Source organism: Ambystoma mexicanum, chromosome 12, assembly GCF_040938575.1.
Source record: "Ambystoma mexicanum isolate Mex_15411 chromosome 12, UKY_AmexF1_1, whole genome shotgun sequence".
NCBI lineage: Eukaryota > Metazoa > Chordata > Amphibia > Caudata > Ambystomatidae > Ambystoma > Ambystoma mexicanum.
This window is the reverse complement of record NC_090936.1, coordinates 172,069,980-172,087,578: the sequence shown is the minus strand read 5'-3', so window position 1 is coordinate 172,087,578 and position 17,599 is coordinate 172,069,980. Positions and strand designations below refer to the sequence as shown.

Genomic DNA, 17,599 nt, shown 5'->3' with positions numbered 1-17,599 from the left:
TGCTGACCAGGTTCATGGGCGGGGGCCCCATTCGAGCCTATGCATTCGGCGCCTTTGAAGTTCCTGTCGTGGAAGACAGCGTTCCTCGTGGCCATCGCCTCCGCACGAGTGGGAGAGATCCAGGCCCTATCTTGCAAGCCTCCATACTTGACTTTTCACGACACAAGGGTGGTGCTGAGGACGCACCCCTCCTTCATGCCCAAGGTGCCGTCGGACTTCCACCTCAACGAGCCCTTGGTGTTACCGGTTTTCTTCCCGTCGCCTTCGACGCTGGCCAAGAGGACTTTGCACTCACTGGATGTAGCTAGAGCACTGAAGTTCTACGTGGACCGCACAAAGAGTTTTCGGAAGACATCACAGCTGTTTGTGAACTTTGGGACTGTGAATCAAGGGAAGGCTCTCTCGAAGACTTTCATTTCCAGATGGCTCTCCGGCTGCATCATGCACTGTCACCGGTTGGCAAACCGACCGCTGCCCGGCTGTCAGAGAGCCCATTCGACCAGAGCGATCGCTGCTACCACAGCGTTCCTGTCTGGTGTGCCCCTGCTGGACAACTGCAGGGCTGCTACATGGAGGTCGACGCACACCTTCACAAGATTCTACTGCGTCGATCGGGACTCCAGGGAGGAGTCCAGGGTCGGCCAAGCAGTGCTGCGCAACCTGTTTGCTTAAGGTGAGCCGGGTGAGGAGGTAAGAGATGCTTAATGTTGAGTTGTTGTACTGCTTAATGTTGAGCCTATTGCCACCTCCCGTGGTTGTGCATGTGTGTACTGCTATGTATTCTTTTATTCACGAGCATGTGAATCCATGCCAGACCCCATGCGGGAGACGGAACAAGTTACTTACCTGTAACTGTTGTTCTCCAGCATGGGTCTGGCATGGATTCACATGCGAACCCTCCAGCATACCCCTCTGAACCTTTCACTTGGTCATACTGCCACTTTACATGCTACCAAATCTGAGGATGGCTGCCAGAGGCGGGGTTTAGGGAGAGGGCAGTCATTGGCTGGGGGCAGTATGACCCAGATATCAGTGATTGGTTACTACTAAGAAAGACAGATCAGAAACAAAACCGATACTGATTTTTTCTTTACAGAGGATTCCCAGCCTGACGACGGGGAATATTAATGAGCATGTGAATCCATGCCAGACCCATGCTGGAGAACAGTTACAGGTAAGTAACGTGTTCCTTTTCTGCATAAAAGCAGGGTTTTGGGGACTGGGACTTCAGATGTCACCACAGGACCAAAGAATCCGAAGAGCGAGAAGCTGAGCTGACCTGCAACGACGACACCACCGGTGGAGCCCTGCTGAACCGTCTCACCACTTTTCCCGACGACAGAGGAGATCTTCAATCCGGAGAGAGTTCTTCCTTTGGCTGGTGGGGATAACCAGTTTGCCCGCCTTTTCGCCTTCCCGGATCATCTCTTGGCTGCCCTGCCTGTGCCAAGCACCCCGGCAACCGGGATACCACGTTTTCTCCACTACCACGAATAAAAGGGTAGTACCTTTTAACCGGAGAACTCCGCGGCTGGTTTCTTCTCTTGAAGTGCAACGACCTTCAGCCTTCCTCCGCGTCTAGATCATCTCGTCCTCTGGACAACGCCGTGACTTGCACCCGCTGCCAGGAACAACTGCCCCCGCTGGAGGATCCTCTCCACTTTAAAGGTACTGTTTCCGCCTGGCCTCCCTCGCAACGGTCTGTGTGGGGTGACTCTTAAAGCCTTAACTTACCACTTGGGTTGGCCCTAGGCTGGCTAACTGAATGTTTCTAAACTGAACTGATTCCTCTCTGAACTCTCTGCAAAACTCTCCGCAAAACAATCCAAGCCTTTTAAACTGTGTGATCTTGGGCGCATTGGTGTTCTACTCTCTCAAAGAGGGAGCCTGGCCTCTGAACTTTTTGCTCACAAGTAGACTGACTTTCCTGCCTTGCTAAGTGCTTCTGAAGGATTGTGTTGTGTGCTGTTCCTAATTTCTGCCTTTTCCCTTCCTTTTTCTTAAACTTATTGGAGTGCCATTTTTAGTTAAGCGTTCACCTCTGTCTGGAAATAAGTGGTGTTAACTAAGACTTGACTAATAAGGAATAAGGGATGTACATATTATGATAGTGACTGTGTTTTTGAACTTAAATAATAGTGCTAGAGTGTTTCTAAGTGTGTTTTTAAATAATTTTCTGATGTTTGTTAATCTGCTTGCTGTGCATAGTCCTACATCCAGTGGTCACTGCGGAGTATTGCATTTTGTTTTTCGTAGTCGCAAAGGGGACGTCGACAAGGCGTGTCTAACACTATCCCTATAGTGTCGTGCAGTGTACCCACAACCCCTCGCGTGTCTAGGTCCCTCAGATTGTTATTTTCTGCCCAGTTATTGGTCGCCTTTATGCTGAGCTCCTTGAGAGACATTGCGAAATCATTTCCTCGACCCTTGGTCGTTATTATTAACTATCACATAGATCCCTCCCTCGACGTAGCTGCCAAGCTGTTCTCCGCCGAGCAAGATCTTCGACGGATGGACGAGCGGAGGAGATCCTTCGGCGCTGCCGAACACGTGGCCTGGCCTCGCCGTCCTAACACAGTAGGGAGAGTGGGGTTGTTGGACATTTCTTTGTTTCACTCTGAGAATGCCTTTCCCTTTCCCCTCTCTCTCTTTCGAGGTCGTAATCACATTTCATGCCCTCAGCTATGGAGAGGACGCCCTTTAGGTTTTGCCCGCGGGCAAGTTTACTTGGAAGGACAAGCATAAACGGTGTAACCGTTGCTTGCCCCTCGATCACAAAGAGGACGGCTGTGCGGCCTGTAAGTTACTTAAAACCCTAAACTTTAAAGGACCGCAGGGTCAAAAGGTGGGCAGCCCATGCAATGTCTCGGTCTGACTCCTCGGCAGCTGCTGCCGAATGTGATGAGGACAGTGATTACACGCCTCCGCAACAGAGGTTGTAGACCTCTCGAAGGAGCGTTCCCGCTCCTCGTCGTCGTCCGTCCCCTGCCCCGACAAGCCCGGCTCACCCCCCGCTTATGGGGATGAACACCCCGGCGACAAGGACGAACACAGAAAAACACATAAGCACATACCCCACGGCACGCATTCGTCAAAGACAAAGGCAGCCATAGCGTCAACTGAGGCGTCGGGTCCACTGGCGTCTTCCGCCGACCGTAAGGGTCGCAAACCCTCCCCGCCACCACTTCCGTGACCGGAGACTGGGCTTTCTGTAAATAAGGGCGCTAACCCCAAATCCTCAGGCGACACGCCTCGCAAGAGTGCATACGTTGCCAGTAAAGACTCGGCACTGCCTAGTGCGACGGCGAGCGATCCCTCGACGGAGAAGCTGATCGCCGAAAGCCTTGCGCATATAGCTTCTAAAGACAGCCAGAGACGGACGGCGGGTGACACGTCGAAAACCGCTCACAAGGCCAAAGAAACTTAGAGGACGCCGGAGGGTAGGCTGGGACAGCTCCCAGTCGACAGAAGACCCTAGCCAGCGAGAAGGTTTCTCAGAAGGCGAAGGGACTCGATCTTCGACGCTATGGGACAGAACTAAGCAACTACAGGGAGAGGAAACTCCCTTTTCACTCCCAGACCGCTCTGGACTACCTTACTGGACTGTGGAGAGGTTCCAGTCATGTATGGACAAGCTAGACCGGTTCATGGCCATCCCAGAAAATAGGACACCCAAGAGGTCAAGGGCGGTACTCCAGGAGGGGCCAAGGGCTAAATACCCGAAGCTCTTTAACTCCCTACAGGAAGACATGAACTCTTACGACCTCACTGAAGAGGACTCTCACTTCCAGGAAGAGGATGAGTTTGTGAATAATGAAGACCAACAAGAGGAAGAAGCTTTTCATGATGACACTAACATAGGTGAGGAGGGCTACTAGGAGGACCCAGGTGAAGGTGGCTCACAGCCCTGGCAGTCACCATCAGGGTCTACAGACCCCGACATAATAGACATTTCCTCTCCTCAGACCACATCGGTCCGGAACCCATCTCCAGTAGACGATCAGCCCACCTTCAATGCGCTACTGAGGAAGGCAGCAGCCCATTTTGAAGTTGAAACTGGGGAGGTCACCCCAGATACTGATTTCGTCGAAAGGATTATTAAAGAAAAACCTCCCACTAGTCAAACTATTCCTATCCTCGCCTCGGTTAAGAGACAACTCACCCCATCGCTGTCCACCCCCGCGCTGGTAAGAGGTGTCAATCCAAGAATCGAGAAATTGTTCTCACCCTCTCAGTCGGACCCATTATATATCAGGGGTCACTCAGTCCCGGACTCCTTAGTGGTGACTAACACAAGGAAGAGGGCTGGGGTTCGACTGTCAACCAGCGAGGCACCCCCAGATAAAGAAGGGAAAAAGCTTTATGCCTTGGGCAAAAGAATTTCCGCCTCGGCAACGTTTTCAATTAGGCTTGCCAATAATAATACATTCTTGGCAAGCTATGCGGATGCTCAATGGGGAAAGCTTAAGCAGGACATTGAAGAAGCCCCTGAACCTCTAAGAACTCGCTTATTGGCTACAGTTACAGAAGGCGCTCTGGTCAACCAGAGCATCATTAAGAACACTCTTGATGCGGCAGAAACTGCTGGCCGTTCTTTGGTGCAGGGAATTCTGCTGAAGCGTCACTTCTGGCTTCGCAATTCCGGTTTCAAGGCAGAAACGCAGACGTCACTCATTAATAAGCCAATAGAAGAGTCAAATCTCTTTGGAAGGGCAGTGGACGACGCACTGGAAAATGCGAAGAAAGAATTCGACACCATAAAGACCTTAGACCAAATCTCAAAGCCTCCAAACAGGCAGGGATTTGGGAACAAGTGCTTTTTTTGTGGCCAACGCCAACAGCAGCAACAGCATTACACTGCGGGCAACTGGCCCTCTAATCAGGGTACCGGTAACCAGTATAACCAAAGAGGACAACACCGTGGCAAGGGTAGAGGCCGGGGCTCCAGCCCCAGAAGCACCCCGGTAAGTAACACCAAATGACCTGAAGGTTCGGGTCCCCTCCCATGCGTTTCCGGTTGGGGGCCGGATAACATCATTCCTATCAGCATGGGTGGGAATAACATCAGACCGGTGGGTATTGTCAACCGTAGCCCACGGGTACTGTATAGAGTTCAATCAGTCCCCCACCTACAGACCTCCAAGGGTGCGACGCCTGTCACCAGAACACCTCGTCATCCTCCTGCAAGAAGTAGAACAGCTGCTACAGAAAGGAGCAATAGAGGTTGTGCCCCTATCTCAGGTAATGGAAGGTATTTATTCAGTGTACTTCCTTGTATCCAAAAAGGACCTAACCATGCGCCCTGTACTAGATCTGCGCCCAGCGAACAAATTTGTAAAACCACAAACATTTTCTGCCATCTCAGGGGGACTACATGACAACACTAGACATGAAAGATGCATACTTTCATATTTTGATGTTGCCAGCGCACAGAAAATACCTCAGGTTCATGATGGAGGGCAAACACTACCAGTTCAGAGTGCTACCTTTCGGCATAGCGTCTGCACCAAGGGTATTCACGAAGGTATTGGCAGCGGCCCACCTGCGCAGGCTGTCCATACTGTTATACCCTTACCTTGACGACTGGCTCATAAGAGGGGAGTCCTACGAGACATGCTTCTCAAACACCCAGAAGACAGACCTTTTGTTCCAACTGGGCTTCTCCATCAACGAGAAGAAGTCCAGTTTAGACCCCAGCCAAATCAAACAATTCCTAGGGGCTCTAATTCGAACAAAGGACGGCCTTGTCTTCCCCTCCAACGAGAGGGTCCAAAATATGCTGTTTCAGATCCCTCAATATGTGGCTGGTCAAGAGGTAACGGTACGCAAATCAATGCGCTTTCTAGGAATGATGGCGTCATGTATTTATTTGGTACGTCATGCGTGCCTGCGCCCAATGCAAGAGTGGCTCAACAGCCAGTGGTGTCAGGCCAGCGGACAATGGGACGATCTAGTGGTGGTCTCGCAGGCCTTGGTTCTCTCGCAATGGTGGTGGTCGAAGGAAAACCTGGTAATAGGGAAACCATTCGCCACCCCCGCAGTGGAAGCCACTCTTAACCACAGACGCATCCCTCAAAGGATAGGGGGGGGGGGGGGCTCCCCTATCCCATCAGACTGCTCACAGAGTTTGGACTCCGAGCGTTGCTTCCAAACACATAAACCTATTAGAGCTACTTGCGGTGTTCAAGGCACTAAAAGCCTTCCAGACACACCTACAAGGGAAGACAGTGATGGTCCTCACGGACAGCACCACAGCCATGTACTACCTCAACAAGCAAGGGGGCACTCACTCTCCAGGACTGTCCAAGCTGTCCCAGAACGTCTGGAAGTGGGCTCTCAGACACATGTTCCTATTGTCACAACATGTACCAGGGGAACTCAATCTGCTAGCAGACAAACTCAGCAGAGACTTCCCTCTGCCCTCAGAGTACGAATGGCTGTTACACAAAGACATCGTCTTCAACGTCTTCACACAATGGGGCTTCCCAGAAATAGACCTGTTCGCAACTCTGGAGAACTCGCAACGCCTAGATTATGGCTCCAGATACCCACAGAACCGCTGCAAGGGGAACGGTCTCTGTATACCATGGTCAGGGAAATTTGTTTACGCTCCCCCCCCCCTACTCCTCTGCTGAACAAGATAGTGCACAAGATGCACCAGGAACCAGTCACCATGATACTGATGGCCCCGATGTGGGCCCGCCAACCATGGTTTGCGCACCTGATGGAGATGTCTCTGTCCCCACCAGTGAAACTGCCCTGCCCGTCCAACTTGCTGTCACAGGACAAGGGCAAGACACTACACCCATGCCCACAGAACATGAATTTAGCAGCCTGGCTCCTGAGGTCATAGAATTTGGCCATTTACAACCCCCACAGAGATGCATGGACGTTCTCAGAGAAGCAAGAAAACCCAACACTCGCCACTGCTATTCTAGCAAGTGGAAGAGATTTGTCATCTGGTGTAGAGGTAAGAGCATCAACCCAGTTGACTGCGCTCCCACACAAATTGGCCTTTACCTGACCCATTTACTGGACTCGGGTCTAGTGTTCAATTCTATTAAAGACCATCTAGCGGCACTTTCTGCATACACCTCCTCTCAACTTAAGGTGTCATGGTGGAAAGTCCCAGTTATCAAAGCCTTTATGGAGGGGGTAAAGAGAATAAACCCTCTGATAGCAAACCCAGCTCCCGGCTGGGACCTTAATGTGGTACTTACCAGACTCATGGGCTCACCCTTTGAACCCATGCACAAGGCAACTCTTAAGGACCTCACTCTTAAGACTGCTTTCCTAATAGCTATCACCTCCATTAGGAGAGTAAGTGAACTACAGGCTCTTTCTATTCTAGACCCCTTCGTAACAGTTCACAAAGCTAAGGTGGTTCTACGCACACACCCAAGGTTTGCACCGAAATTCACATCGAAATTCTATGTCAACCAGTCAATAGAACAACCAACGTTCTTTCAAAACCCTTCCAATTTGGGAGAAAAGAGCCTGCATACACTCGATGTGCGCAGAGCTGTCATGTTTTATATGGAAAGAACTTGGCCACTGAGAAAGACTAATCAGTTCTTTGTCTCGGTGGCAGCAGGAAGAGAAGGAGATGCAGTCTGAAAGTCCACTATATCTAGATGGATTGTTCAGTGCATCACTCTGTTACACTCTTCCTAAGAGAGAACTACCCTTCAAGTCAAGAGCACTCTACCCGAGGCACTGGGGCATCCATAGCATTCATTGCAAATGTTCCCCTTGAGTCCATTTGCAAAGCGGCAACCTGGAGTTCTGTACACACCTTTACAAAACACTACTGTCTAGATGCTCACTCTAGATCTGAATCCCATGTGGGACAAGCAGTATTAAGATATTTTTTCTCTACTGTTCCTTCTCACAACCCACCTCCAACTCCGGGGTCTGCACGCTAGTCTATGCACAGCATGTGATTCTAAGCAGATTAACAAACATCAGAAGACAATGCATTACTTACCGTAAAAGCATTTCTGATGGTTGTATCTGCTTAGATTCACATGCGCCCACCCTTCCTCACTGCTCGGTTGGAAGGAACATAGACATCCTTCTACATCTCTTTTTTGTACTCACTCACGTATAGAAGGCTCCCTCAGGGCAGAACAAATACAAACAGAGGCACCTTGACGCGTGAGGGGTTGTGGGTACACTGCACGTCACTATAGGGATAGTGTTAGACACGCCTTGTCGACGTCCCCTTTCGACTACGAAAAACGAAATGCAATACTCCGCAGTGACCACTGGATGTCGGACTATGCATAGCATGTGAATCTAAGCAGATACAACCATCAGAAATGCTTTTACGGTAAGTAATGCATTGTCATATACTTGATACCAAAGCGCTGGTCAGTGTTTGCTTGTGCTACTGTATTTTGGTACCTATCTTGTATACTCTATATACTGTCTAACTCTTCTTGAGAGAAGTTTGGCTGCTCAGCCACAGCTACCAGGTAAATCTGGGTGGTACAGACTGCTACCAATTGGGTTTACTGCCAACACCTGTAGTCTTAAGGCATTTTTCCAGTAGTCCCTAAGGGAACTGCAAAGGTTTCTGCCTAACAGCCATGATTGTCGCCGCCAATTCTCAGAAGCGGCAGGCCGGGGATGCGCCGAGGCCTACGAAAAGCCCAAGGATCTGTCGAGGTCTAAGGATGGCCTAAGGGGGGGGGCTACCAGGACCCATCCATACGTCGATAGAGAAGCACAGAGACGTCTCACCTCTGTCGGTGCCCCACGAGGAGTTCTCTGAGGGCGAAGGACTATTCTCGACGATGAGACAGAAATATTGGCGCTTTTCGACGGATGACCACGATCGAGACATTTTTCCACCTCTAGACCATTCTAGGTCCTGGGTTTGCACTAGAGAAGTTTGAGAACTGCATGGAAAGGCTGGACAGGTTTGTTTCCCGTTCAGAACAACCCACACCAAGGAGGGCAAGGGATGAGAGGCATGTGGACCCCAAAGCTAAGTTTCCAAGACTTTTTGACCCCTCTTTAGAACAGGATATATACAATACCACTTAACAGAGGACGACATTCATGCCGATAACCAGGATGAGGAATTCATCAACCCATTGAGGGCTCGGAAGAAAGCACAGATATGGGTGACCACCAACCATGGCAATCCCCGGATCCAGACCCTGATTTCCTGTCCCTGGACTCTCACCAGCCCACTCCCACTAGGCAACAACCATCGCCAGTGGATGGCCAATTGACTTTTAATGTAATGTTATGAAAAGCACTTGATCATTTTCAAATTGCTATGGATGAGGTGGTGCCCGAAGCCGACTTCGTGGAGGACATCCTTAAGGAGAAACCACCGGCCAGCCAGGCCATTCCCCTCCTCAATTCAATTAAGAAACATTTGGCGCCATCCTTATCGACACCTGCTCTCACAAGAGGTGTCAACCCGCGAATAGAAAAACTCTTTTGCCCTTCTCCATCAGACCCTCTGTATATCAGGTAATTCCACCCCAGACTACCTGGTGGTGACTGCTACATGAAAGCGGGCAGGGGTCCCTTTGTCTACCAGTGAGGCACCCCCTGATAAGGAGGGTAAACGACTTGACGCCCTTGGAAAAAGAATCGCGGTCGCAGCAGCGTTCTCAACGCGCATTACCAACAATACCTTGTTGGCCATTTATGCCGATGCCCAGTGTGCTTTACTACAGAAAGGCATACCGGAGGTTCCAGAACCCCCACATACTCGTCTCCTCACCACTATCACTGAAGGCAGACAGGTGAACCAGAGCATTCTTAAGAATACTTTGGATTCCGCAGAAACGGCTGGTCGATCCTTGACTCAGGGCACTCCTGAAAAGACATGCTTGGCTACGGAACTCTGGATTCAAGCCAGAGACGCAAGCGTCACTAATAAACAAACCCGTGGAAAAATACAACCTGCTTGGGAAGGTGGCAGATGAGGCCCCCGAAAACGCAAAAAAGGAGCAGGACACCTTAAAAACACTGGACCAGGTTACCCAAAGACCCTCTACAAGAAGATCTGGGTCCAAACGGCTTTTTCGTGGCCAATGCTTCCATCAACAATCCTCATCGGGAAACAATTGGAATTCTACACGGAAATAGCGGATACACCACCCCGTATCCCCAAAGGGGTCAATGCCGTGGCAAGAGGCCAGATCTCTTCCTCCAGAGGCTCCCCGGCCTCGGGTTCAAAATGACCCAAAGATTCAGGACCCCTCCTATGCCTCCCCGGTCGAGGGCCGGCTAACATAGTTTCTACAGACATGGGAGGAGATAACTATACACCAGTGGGTGCTAAAGACTGTGGTCCACGGGTACTGTATAGAGTTTAACCAGTCCCCAACATTCAGACCTCCACGAGCAAGACGACCGACACCAGACCATCTTCACACTCTTCTGCAGGAAGTCGAAACACTACAGGAGAAAGGAGCCATAGAAATCGTACCTCTGGCACAGGTAAAAAGATATTTATTCAGTGTACTTCCTTGTACCCAAAAAGGAACTAGCCATGCTCCCTGTTTTAGATCTGTGCCCAGCAAACAAGTTTGTAAAGCCATAAAAGTTCTTCATGGTCACACTACAGGAAGTAATTCCACTGCTATCATGGGTATTACATGGCAACACTGGACATGAAAGATGCATACTTTTTTGATGTTGCCAGCGCACAGAAAATACCTCAGATTTATGATATAGGACAAACATTATCAGTTCAAAGTACTACCCTTTGGCATAGCATCTGCATCAAGGGTATTTACAAAAGTACTAGCGGCGGCAGCAGCACATCTGCGCAGGCAATCCATCACGGTCTATCCTTACCCCGACGACTGGCTCATAACAGCTGACTAACGAAACATGTCTGAATGAAAGATCTATTGTCTTTTGGGTATTTGACAGTCTGGGATTCTCTAACGAGAAGAAATCCAGCCTAGATCCAGTCAGGTCAAACAGTTCCTAGGGGCTCTAATTCGAATAAAGGACTGCCTCATCTTCCCCTTCGAGAGGGTCCAAAACATGTGCTTTCAGATCCCTCAGTATGTAGCCAGTCGAGAGGTGACTGTACGCAAGGCTATGCGACTGATAGAAATGATGTCGTCCTGTATCTACTAGGTTCCTCACGCGCGCCTGCTCCCAATGCAAGAGTGGCTCAACAACCAGTTGGGTCAGGCCGGAGGACAGTGGGACGATCTAGTGGTCGTCTTGCCGGCCCTTGTTCTCTCGCTGCAGTGGTGGTCGAGGGAGAACCTCTTGAAAGGGAAATAATTTACCACCCCCGCAGTGGAAGCCACTCTAATCAGACGCGTCTCTTACAGGGTGGGGAGCTCACCTGCTTCAACAAACAGCGCACAGAGTTTGGTTGTCAGACTTGGCATCTAACCACATAAACCTGTTGGAACTGTTGGAAGTTTTCAAAGCACTAAAAGCTTTACAGACACAACTGCAGGGGAAGACGATCCTGATCCTCAGACAGCACCACGGCCATGTTCTATCTGAATAAACAAGGATGGCACTAATTCTCCACGGCTGTCCAAACATTTGGAAGTGGGCTCTCAAACATGTTCCAGGGGAACTCCCTCTTCTGGCAGACGTACTCGGCAGCGACTTTCCGTTGCCCAGGGAGTGCGAATGGCGATTACACAGAGGCATCGTCTCCAACGTTTTCGCAGAATGGGGCTTTCCAGAGATGGATCTGTTTGCAACTCTGGAGAACGCTTAATGCCAAGATTACGCCTCCAGGTATCCCCAGAACGTTCCAAGGGGAACGGACTCTCGATGACATGGTCAAGGAATTTTGTCTACGCCCCACCCCTTCCCCCCCAAATCTTCTCAACAAGATTGTGCTCAAGATGCACCAGGAACCAGTCACGATGATACTGGTGGCCCCAATGTGGGCCCGCCAACCCTGGTTCGCTCATCTCCTGCAGTCAAACTGCCTTGCCTGTACAACATGTTGGCGCAAGACAGAGGGGAGACGCTTCACTCATGACCGCAGACATTGAATTTAGTGGCCTCGCTCCTGAGGTCATAGTTTGGACACCTGCAACTCCCTCAGATGTATGGACATTCTCAGGGAAGCAAGAAATCCGAACACCAGATACTGCTATTCCAATAAAAGAAAACGGTTTGTCATTGGGTGCAACTCAAAGAGCATTAACCCGATCAACTGCTCTCCCACACACATTGTGTTATACCCAACTCATTTACTTGACTCAGGCCTGGTCTTCAACTCCATAAAGGTGGACCTAGCTGCACTTTCAGCCTACACTACATCACAACAGAAAGTGTCATGGTGGAAGATACCAGTTACTAAAGCTTTCATCGAGGGAGTTGAAAGAGTTCACCCTCCCATTTCTAACCCAGCTCCCGGATGGGACCTAAACGTGGTGTTGGCAGGCTTATGGGGGCTCCATTCGAGCTCATGCACAAGGAAAGTGTTAATGACCTCACCCTTAAGACTGCTTTTTTAATAGCTATTACCTCCATCAGGAGGGTAAGTCAACTAAAAGCGCGCTCAATCCTATATCCCTTTGTAAACAGTTCACAAAGACAAGGTGGTTCTGCGCACTCACCCTAGATTTAATCCTAAATTCATTTCAAAGTTCCATGCGAACCAGTCAATAGAATTACCAACATTCTTTCAAAATCCTTCAAGCTTTGGAGAAAGAACCCTGCACACACTGGATGTACGGAGAGCTGTAATGTTCTACATGGAAAGAAATCGACCACTTATAGAGACTAATCAGTTTTTCGTTTCATTGGCGGCAGGAAGAAAAGGAGATGCAGTCTCCAAATCCCCTATCTCTAGGTGGATTGTCAAATGCATCACACTCTGCTACACTCTTGCTAAGAGAGCACTGCCCTTCAAGCCTAGAGCACATTCCACTCGAGGCACTGGGGCGTGCATAGCATTCATTGCAAATGTTCCCATTGAATGCATTTGCAAAGCGGCAACCTGGAGATCTGTACATACCTTTACAAAACACTATTGCCTAGACACTCATTCCAGGTCTGATTCTCAGGTGGGACAGATCTTTTCACTACTGTTCCTTCTCACAACCCACACCCAACTCCGGGTACTGCTCGCTAGTCTATGCACAGCATGTGATTCTAAGCAGATTAATAAGCATCAGAAGACATGCATTAGTTACCGTAAAAGTATTTCTGATGGTTGTATCTGCTTAGGTTCACATGCGCCCATCCTTCCTCCCAGCTCGATGGAAGTAACATAGACGTCTTACTTTCACGCTCACATGGTCTCCACGGGGGCGTTGGGGCACGGTTGGAGCCCTGCCTCGACTTGGCTCCCGTGGATCAGCTCTCTTCCCCCAGCCACTGCGTTATCGAGGACCCTGGATTCCGGTTCAGCTCCTGAGAGAGGATGAGAGATTGTGAAAATGGCGTGGTGACGTCAGGATTCCCCGCAACCCTTTCTTGCCAGAAGGTTGTGAGCAAGAGTTTGCCCATGCAGAATCGCCTTTTTTAATTTAAGGATGAGCTCTCCGTCCTGCTTTCTTCCGGCAGGGGCGCTGTAGATGGACCTATTTGCATCACTGGTCCTTGGCGTGAAGGTCCATACCGGCTGCGACCATTCCGTCTTGAAGGTACGTTTTGTAACTATGATTATTGTTCATAACCCTATATTGTCCTTGCTCTCTTCCTTGGGTATGTAGATGACCCGGGAACGTGTGATGAGTCTACTCCGGAGGAGCTACCAGAGGTAAGTGGCCTCCACTTGAAGCTCGCTGCTTATAGTATGCAAGTCTAGGCAAGAGCTAACCTCGAGTTTCCTTTCCCTTTGCAGGTGAAGCTGATCAGTGCTTGATGGGCAGTTTCCGAATTCCTACAGGCGGCCGGAGATGAAGATCCCTGAAGATGATATGTCGGAAGAAGATCCCGTGTTGATGGAAGTTCGGGACTGGTAAGGATGCCGGGTGGCACCAGTGAGGGGCTGCAGATCCAGGTAAGATATGCGCATGGCTGCAGGAGGGAAGCAATGGTGCGGCTGACTTGAGGTAAGAAGCTGGAGGGTTCCGGAGTCTGAGGATACACGTGCTGAAACAGGTAAGGTCTTCTGAACGGCAGTAAGTGTTACGCTGCTCTAGCAGACTAACGTGAAGCCCCAGCATGCATGTGGGGCTGGCTTATATAGCCTGGCCACAACCACTTCTTTTAGGCCCCGCCCTGAGGCCCCACCTTGCCGCCCTATCCAAAGACAGGTGCCTTCAACAGTCTGTGTGCAAAGCACACTTTATTATGAACTTGGTTCCAAAGGCGCCAAGACTGGGTCCATTGGGACCCTGCAGGATGTGAAGTAACTGGCCAATGACCAGTGGCCATGACACTTACCATTTTCTCTCTTTTCTGTACTCCCTCACGATGGTCACAAGGCTCCCTCTTGGCAGAAAAAATACAATTGGAGGGACCTCGACGCGTGAGGGAGCTTGGCTAGACGACACGTCATGTAGGGATAGTGTTACAGGCACGCCCATGTCGACGTCCCCTTTTGATTCTTGAAAGGCAAGATGTAATACTCTGCGGTTACCACTGGATGTCGGACCATATGCACAGCATGTGAATCTAAGCAGATGTAACCATCAGAAATGCTTTTACAGTAAATTATGCATGTCTTATTGTCCTACAGAAGGTAAAATGCGATACCTAGAGGGGTGGGGGACCAAAAACATTTGAAACAGATGGAATCGAGAATGATTTGTAAATTACTATGTCGAACGACTGGCCTTAATATTCAACATGACATGTTTTTCTGTAACTATCCTAAGGGAACACTAACTAGGGAAATTAGAAATTATCTTGATTAGCGATTTGAAAACTATTGGTGAATGATTTTACAGTTTTTGGATTAAACTTTATCGATATATGCATGTAAGAGGGTAGTTGGCCACCCAGATCACCAGAATGGTTAATACTCCATGACAAACTTGGTGTATAAGACTGTCCAGAGCATTATTATGCTGAAATATCAGTCTGTTCAATCGGAAATTTCCTAACCTATTCAGGAATCAAGTTTGTGTTAAGAGTACTAATATTGGGCATTTAAAAAGCTGAATTGGAAGGTCAGGATCTAATTCCATTACTTCCATCATTGGCAGCTGCTCCTGTTTAATATTTACTTCAATATGAAAATGGTTTAGTATTGTGCAGGAAATTGGATATTTTCTTGAGAATTTTGGGAACTTCGTAGCTTGGGTCAACTTAGGTGCAATATAATTTCACCAGGGTGTTTATGCAGGCCAGCTATTTATTTAATTTTGTTGGGATTCGTTTTATTGTGCTCGTTAGATTGGAAAATGTATTAACTATGGTGCCTTTAGAATTCAGGTATTGCCATTGCCATTGGCATTACCATTATGTTTCAGAACCAAGTTTGTGTGCAGCGCCGCTTTCTGCTTTGCTGCCTGCACAGTAATGTTTACGTATGTAAAATGATGATGGTGGTGACGTCACAGGTTGAATAGAGTGACATTGCCACTGCTATATAAACAATTCTCAAATTGATGGCAGTGTGGAAATATCACGTGGCTTGCCACGGATGAATCCTGACCAGACGCACCATCGCAGACTTCTTATGAATGGTACTTGACCTATTATAGGTAAAACTTGAATGTTATAATTTTTATTTGAACTAACAAATCTTTCCTTCTTTACTAAGAGAAGGTGTTTGGAAGAGCCTAACCTGATCTTCTAATCCCAATTTGATTGTATAATTTTGTAGATGCTGATCAACTGAGGAGCCATTTATCAAATGGCAATACCAAATGTACAGCATATGTAGGTTGGGTTTACCCAAGAAACCAAGGGGTGAGACTTTTTCTTACTATTGGAGCACTTTTATAGGGTGCAAGCCCTTATCAGCAGGGACATGCTGTTACTAATTTTGGCTTTACCCCAATAGGGATAGCAAACTTAAGTTGAACAATGAATATTTGAGCATAGAAAAGGATTAGGGTGAGTTATGTCGCATTTCACTAATATAATTTCATTAGGAAAACAAGGCACATGTTGAGACACAGCGTTATGCACATAATATAGAGGTGCCCCAAAATAACTTTTGGAAATACCATGAAGGGAATACAAATATACTAAGAATTATTAACCGGTTTCACAAGGGTGTGGGTGAACTACTCTCCAAACTATCTTTGATGTAAATTGGGCAATTTAACATGTCACAAGGTGGGTTGAAGGCTCCTTGTGACGAGAGGAGTTAGTATTGAATCATTGAACTGACTTTGTATTATTGCTTTATAGACCTGCAGGGCGGGCCATACCGGGTGTTATGGGCCCTGAAGACAGAGTTAATGCCCGAGCGAAATGAGCGCCTTTAACGAGTTATGAGGTTGCATTTGGTGTATTGGCTTCACACCTGTTGATCTCTAGGGCATTTAAATCTGCATCTGACACACAATTGTATCTTTTAGGCATTTCAATACTTTCCTGCATTTCTTCAGTTTTCCTTCAGCCACTCCGCTATGGTTTGGTTTCCAAGGAGGTTAAATGATATGTGCCATTTCAGTCAAATTACACAGTGTAGCAGTACAGGCTGCAATGCTGCAGCCATTCACTTGCTTGTGGCTTTTTTTTATAGGGTGATGGGAGGTAATTAGCAGTGTGTGGAGTATTAAATTAGCAACAAGGTTGCAGGTGTCTTTTCATATATGCTAATATAGGGCTGCACTAGTTACAAATTGGTCACATGCCATTTATAATTCAAAACTGTCAATTTTTGTACCCATATTTAGTATGCAGCTCTAGGTTTCATTAATATCTGTTAGGTACCTATATTATTTCAGTGGCTTTGTAGCATTGTATTGCAGCCCAACGTGTCTTATTTGATAACATGACAGTTGCACCACACACATACAATGCAGGTTAACGAGCGATGCAATTAAGCGTTCTGAGGGGCAAGTTAATGTTTTAGATGCTGAGATTTCATTGCAGTATGTATTGGGGATGAAGTTCTGCCAGTGTGCACATGTTACAGGGGGACCTTGCTAGCCAAGTGAAAACAAAGGGAAGTTTACTTCCTTGATGGGGGGGATGTGGGGGGGTCACGCCAGCCACGCTTCGAAGGCAACACGGAAAAACAGAACTTGAACTGTTTAAGCTCCGTGTGCCGTGTTGAGTTCAACTGAATGCTGGAAGTTTGTGTTTGGCCGCGGCGGCGGCTGCATCTTAAATTACGGGGCTATAATGGTGGCGGCATGATGTAGGTAAGTTTTGCATACCTTTTTCTGGGATTTATTCAATATGCGGGCCAAACCAGTTCGTATAGCCTGCAGATGGACCGATCACGTCACTGAAAACACCAATAGTGTGTTCGAAGGGATTGTGTTCTGTGAAGTATTCCACATCTGACAGGTAATCACCACAGCTGTGCTGCTTCGGAAAATTTCCTGCGTCGATGTTGATTCGCTCCCTCGAGGGCCTCCGTCGAGCCGATGGCACCGGATGTTATAAGTAGGACACACCACGCCCGTAGCCTCAGTTCTGTTTTTTGCCCGAACGTGTTCGCTTCGGAGATCTCAGAGCACCTCGGTTCTTCAAACCGGGTTGTTTGTGAAGATATCATGTC

The 17,599-nt window shown here is 48.4% G+C and overlaps 1 protein-coding gene across 1 annotated transcript in view; it reads left to right on the top strand.

Annotated features, from left to right (window-relative positions):
* The window catches only part of ZFC3H1 (zinc finger C3H1-type containing), a 1,590,362-nt gene that overhangs the window by 349,897 nt on the left and 1,222,866 nt on the right, over positions 1-17,599 (top strand). The window lies entirely within an intron of this gene.